The 6483-nt window shown below is 34.6% G+C and overlaps 1 non-coding gene across 1 annotated transcript; it reads right to left on the bottom strand.

The window, feature by feature from the left end:
* Positions 1–3287: 3287 nt before the first annotated feature.
* LOC136307027 (small nucleolar RNA U3) lies at positions 3288–3499 on the bottom strand. Its single transcript, XR_010725752.1, has one exon. It is a non-coding gene; the product is annotated as a small nucleolar RNA U3 (small nucleolar RNA).
* Positions 3500–6483: the final 2984 nt, after the last annotated feature.

Here is a 6483-nt window from a genome sequence, read left to right as displayed (position 1 = left end):
GAATGAATAGTTATGCTAGGTATTTAATATTGTGTTTCCTGGCTAAGTAATATCTATTATGAGAAAGTCAAATAGGCAGTTATGACAGATAAAAAAATTAAAAACAAACTTTTTTTTTTCTGAGAACCAAATTTAAATTGTAAATAGGATCTCAAGCTGAAAGCTAACCAGAACACACTGTTCAGCCTCTAAGAAAAAATGGGTTAAAATGGAAAGTGTAAGGTTTATACATTAGACAGCAGGATGGATACTTTGATTAAGCTTAGTGAAGATTATTGCTTCCCAATTTCTGTGTTTCATTCTCAAACTTCTAACACTAAATCACAGTTGTCTTTATATTATGTATAGTTCTCTAAGAGTGTGCTATTGACTGATAGAATTCTTGATTGATGAAATGTCACAGCGAGGACAAAGGGGACATGCAGTGCTCCAAGACCACAGTGTAAAGAAGAGAAAAGCTCTGGCCCACTGAGCAGTGGCACCAGAATTTGAAAATAATAAACACAAAGAAACTTCTGTTCGCAATTACTCAGTAGAATTTTGTACTACATTCCCAACACATTTTCCTTTCTTTCTAAGAGTCTGTGATTTGATTAAACAAGTGTTCATCTTACCAGCCAAGTTCATGCTATCAGAGATTTTATTCATGCTGGCTTTTATTATTCACGACTGAAAAATTCTAGCTGTTTTTACTCTATTCTGAATTTATTAGTTGCTCAAACACTTCCATCATTCTGGTTGTCCTAAATAACCCAAATACTGAGGAGTCAAATAAAATGCCATGTTTTACCTTTCATGTCTTAATAATCCAGCATTTAACATTTTTTTCCTGAAAAGCCAGAATACTTTTATAATTTTCTGTTTCATGTAATCTAAATGTACAATAGTAGAGTACTTTCACTAAGAAAACTGACATGTTTTAAATCACCATTCCAAACAACGTAGTTTCTTAATATGAGATACTATTTCTTTGCATTCATTTATATTCATGCATTTAGTTACTGTTAAAATTAGTTACAAATAAGTTACAAAGCTATTATAACTAGTTACTTGATATTAACATTGACATGATTTTCGGTTCTGTGGAGAATACACTAGATCAGGAATATAGACAGAGGAGTGATGTCAATATTGTGGCAGCAGAAGATGTCACCTGTTTTGTTTTTTCTGCCAACAACAACAGCTATTCAACACTATTCATGAACAAAAGTGTCACTGAGAATGCATCATGCAGCCTGAGATGTTGTGCTCAATGACGTGGCCTGTTGGTGATGTGATGGATTTGTGGCTAACAATAGGTAGTGTTTTCTTCTCCATCATGTTTCTCTGTTCTTGGTATAAACACCAGTCTTTCCATAAAGAGAAGAAGTCATTTTTAGCATCAGAGGCAGGAGCAGGTGGAGCTGCCTGACACAGCAGCAGGAGGGCTGCTCATATTCAGAGCAAGACTGGGGTAGGAAACTCCAATAGGAAGAGTTCCCTGTGTGGACCTTGAATGCATGAATGAAACGTCAGTCTGCAACTTACCTACTTTTGTTTCCAATGTATTGTCTACCTTGTCCCAATAACAACACAAAATGCTTTCTGTTAGTTTATTTTAGTTGTTGTTAAGATTGCAAATTAACCTACAACTTTTTAGCATCTGCTCTATGTCTGGGACTTTGTTGTGCTTTGTGTTAGAACAAAGCCCTCTGTTGTCATAGGATCTATTGGTGACAGTAAAACATAAAGCACAAAGTTACTTTAGAGTGCAAGATGTGCTTCAAGAAAGAAAAATGTGTAATCCATGGGGAATGCCCACAAGAGAGTTCTGAGCCAGTCAAGGAAGGCATCCCAGAAAACAGGCAGTGTAAGAAGTCAACTGAGTACAGAGGGTGAAGGGGGTACAGTGTGAGACCTGAAGGAAAATAAGCAGAGATATTCCAGAAAAAGAAAGAGGGTGAGTTGAGCTGCGCAGGACTGCAAAGCCATAAGAGTGTACAGACAGACACACAGGTCATCGAGAGGCATGTTCAATTTACATAGGAAAATACATGTTGGATGTTTTTCACATTTAACATGCAAGACTATGTATCACTAAAAATGAACTATGTTTAGTGTCCTTCCAGGCTAAATTATTTATGATATCAAAGCTCTCTCAGAATACAGACATTTATATATAGACTTCCATGTATAGCTCCCTGCTTCCCCCTCTAAGCTAATGTTTGCCTAACTGAAAATAATACAACATTTGTGCATTTGGTAAATTATTTACACCTGGGGATGTAAGTTTGACTTATTTAAGATATAGACAGGTGAGTTCCATGGTCACTGCTTCATTCAGATTAAGAGTATTTTTATGACTCAGAAACATTGATACGTAAAGACACATGCAGCCCCATGTTCATTGTAGCATTGTTCACAGTGGCCAGGACATGGAAACAACCAAAAAGCCTGTCAATAGACGACTGGATAAAGAAGATGTGGCACATATACACTATGGAATACTACTCAGCCATAAGAAATGATGACATCGGATCATTTACAGCAAAATGGTGGGATCTTGATAACATTATACGAAGTGAAATAAGTAAATCAGAAAAAACCAGGAACTGCATTATTCCATACGTAGGTGGGACATAAAAGTGAAACTAAGAGACATTGATAAGAGTGTGGTGGTTAAGGGGGGGAGAGGGGAAAGGGAGAGGGAAAGGGGAAGGGGGAGGGGCACAAAGAAAACTAGATAGAAGGTGACAGAGGACAATCTGACTTTGGGTGATGGGTATGCAACATAATTGAAAGACAAGATAACCTGGACTTGTTGATCTTTGAATATATGTAACCTGATTTATTGATGTCGCCCCGTTAAAAAAATAAAATTATAATTAAAAAAAAATTCAAAAAAAAAGAGTATTTTATGGATAAATGTTTCATCACAAAATCTTAGAAAACAGATGTCAATAAAAAAGCCTTAATTATTATTTTTATAAATGGGGCAAAATGTAGATTATAAAAGAACAATAATTAGAAACTCAAGTTATAGACAGGCAAGTTCAAATGGTCAACTGCTTCAGATGAAGAGCATGTCTATGAATAAATATTTTCATCACAAAATTACATTAAATTAATGTAATTATTTAATATTATCTAGGTATCTCATATGAATTTTAAAAGATTTGTTTTATTTTCTTTCACTATGAGCATGGAAAAAAATCTAAAGAGGCAGATTAAACTGTAAGAAAACAACCTCCTGTATAAATGGCTGAAGCAGCAACACTGTGTATGGCTTTTCTGTTGCTGTTTTAAAAACCCTCAGACTGCATTCCCCTCCTCTTGCTCTTCCAAAGGAAGAGGAGAAAGATTATCAATGGCCAACAGCAGTTGCAAAAGCAACACCAAGATCTGGCTTCCTGCTCAGGAGACAATGCTGTGCCGCCTTCACATGGTTTCATGTGCTCTACACGTGCAGTGAAGTTCTCTAGTAACAACCTCTAGAGGTGATCCCTGAAAGTATCATCTCACATATAGTTTTTATCCAACAGTTTACAAACCAATGAGTCAGTCTTTATGCAGCATATTAATAGTATATATCTTTTCTACACACTTTTAGAAGCCATTTGAGCACATCAAGAAGACTACAAATTGATTTTACTAGGCATTAATGTTGAGAAGAAGACAATATTGAGGTAAGCCTTAAGGAATAAGCAACTAAAATTCAAATTGTTATTAAGATATTTCTAAATTAAATTACCCAATGAGTCACCGTGGCTAGAAAAAAAGGATAAAAAACTAAGTCCTGCGATCCTTTTTGATAGGGGTTCAGAAACTAGAGGATGACCCAACAGATGAATCTGAGGAAAGACATTCACATGGTTGGAAGAAAACCATGGAGACACAGGGTCCCGAAAGCCAAGTGGAGAACCAAAAGCCAAATGGAGAACTGCAATCAAGAAGAGGATGCTTGCAACTATAATGCTAGTGATACATCTGCTACTATTAAAAGCTGCACCAGATGGTACAGGTGTAACAACTGATGACCTAAGCTGATGCATCATTGTCACCTAAACTCTAAACTTGACATTAGAGTTTACTCTTGACCTTATGTATTCAGTGGGTTTTGACATATGTGTAATGACATGTGGTCACTATTATTGTATCATACAGAATAGTTGCAATACCCTAAAAACTTTCTATTTATATTCATTCCCATTTGTCCCTCAACTTCTAGCAACCACTGATCCTTTTATTTTCTCCATAGTTGTTTCTGGATGTTCTATAATAAATCATTCAGCATGCTGTCTTTTGAGATTAGCTTTGTTCAGTTAGAAATAGGTATGTAAAATGTCACCATATATTTTCATAACTTGCTAGCTAATTTTGAAAAATATTTTATTCATTTATTTATTTATTCTAAGTGAAAGGTGGGAAGATAGTGAGACAGACTCCCACATGCGGCCCAATAATCTTCATTGGGATTCGATGCTTGAATTAACTAAACTATTATTCACGCCGAGGCTGACGATTGAACTAATCCAGTCACTGGCTATGGGAGGGGGAGAGAATGAGAAGAGGAAGAGGGAGGGAGTGAGAAGCAGATGGTCGCCTTTCTTGTGTGCCCTGTCTAGAAATGAAACCTGGGACATCCATATGCCAGGCTGATGCTCTATCCACTGAGTCAACCAGTCAGGACCAGCTCATTTGTGTTTAGAGCTGATCAATATTCCACCATCTGAATAAACCACAATTTATCCATTCATCTACTGAAGGACATCTTACTCACTTTTAAGTTTTGGTTATTAGAATAAAGCTACTATAAACATTTATGTGTTTATAAGTTTTGTTATTTATTTATTTTTTGTATGTTAATTTTTTACTTATTTAATTTTTTCCATTACAGTTTACATTAAATATTATTTTGAATTAGTTTCAAGTGTATAGCACAATGGTTAGACAAGCATGTGTTTTACAAAGTGTTCCTCCTGATATTTCCAATACAAGTTTTCAACTTAAGGACTTAGGTTTTCAGCTCATTTGGGTAAATACCAAGTAGTGCAATTGTTGGATCATATGGTAAGAGTATGTTTAGTTTTGTAAGAAATTGCCACAGTGACTTTCAAAATGGCTGTAGCATTTTGCATTCAAACCAACAGTGAATGAGAAATTGTGTTGTCAGGTTTTTAAGTTTTCACCATTTTCATAAAGAATGGCATCCCACTGTTGTTTTAATTTGAAGTTCTTGGATGACATATGATATAAAGCATCTTTTCATATGCTTATATTCTATCTTTATATCCTCTTTGATGATGTTTTTATTCAGGTTTTGTCCTTTTTTAATTGGGTCATTTGTTTCCTTATTATTGTATTTTAAGTAACCTTTACATATTTTGATTGAGTCTTTAATAAGATATACCTTTTATAAATATTTTCTTCCAGTCTGTAGTTTGTCCTCCCATTATACTGATGGTATCTTTTGCAGAATAGAAGTTTTTTTTTGTTGTTGTTGATTCATGCACACCAGGTTTATTGATTTTAGTGAGAGAGAGGAAAGGGACAGAGAGAGAAAAGAGAGAGAAATTGAGAAAGAAAAACAGTCAAGAACAATGAGGTATTCCTGTGTGTGCTCTCACTGGGAATTGAAATGGGAACTTTTATGCATGCCTGACATTCTTAACAGAGTTAACCGGCCAGGGCAGGGAGCAGAAGTTTTAAATTTTAATTAAGTTCAAATAATCACATTTTTTTCATGTATTATGCATTTGGTATTATGTCTCATTGTTATACAAAAAAATCCATATTTCTATAATTAATTTCAAGGAATTTTATAGTTTTGTTTTTAAATTTAGTTCAACACTCTGTTTTAAGTTAATTTTTTTGAATGGTATACTGTTTGTGTTTATAATAATTTTTTCCATGTAGATGTCCGATTGTTCTAGTACCATTTGTTGAAAAAACTCTCTTTGCTTCATTGCATAGCTATTATTCCTTTGGTAAAATCTGTTGGTTATATTTATATGGGCTCTCTTTTTATATGGGCTATATTTCTGAGCTCTCTATTATGTTTCATTGATCTGTTAAGCTGTAGTCAATAATATCATTAAGAGACCCTATAAATACTATTTATTTGAAAATATAATTTCCCATTTAGTTGGCTGTCTGTTTATTTATTTTTATCAGTTTCTCTTGCTGAGCAAAAACTTCTTAGTCTGATGTAGTCCCATTCATTAATTTTTGCCTTCACTTCTCTTGCCTTTGAAGTCAAATTCATAAAATGCTCTTTAAAACCCAGGTCCATGAGTTTAATACCCATGTCTTCTTCTATGTACTTAATTGTTTCATGTCTTATGTTTAGATCTTTGATCCATTTTGAGTTAATTTTAGTACAGGGGGACAAACTGTAGTCCAGTTTCATTCTTTTGCATGTGGCTTTCCAGTTTTCTCAGCACCATTTATTGAAGAGGCTTTCTTTTCTCCATTGTGTGTTGTTGGCCCCTTTATCAAAAATTA

Source organism: Saccopteryx bilineata, chromosome 5 (assembly GCF_036850765.1).
Source record: "Saccopteryx bilineata isolate mSacBil1 chromosome 5, mSacBil1_pri_phased_curated, whole genome shotgun sequence".
In the NCBI taxonomy this organism is placed as follows: domain Eukaryota; kingdom Metazoa; phylum Chordata; class Mammalia; order Chiroptera; family Emballonuridae; genus Saccopteryx; species Saccopteryx bilineata.
The sequence above is the reverse complement of the archived record's forward strand: the minus strand, read 5'-3'. Positions and strand labels throughout refer to the sequence as shown.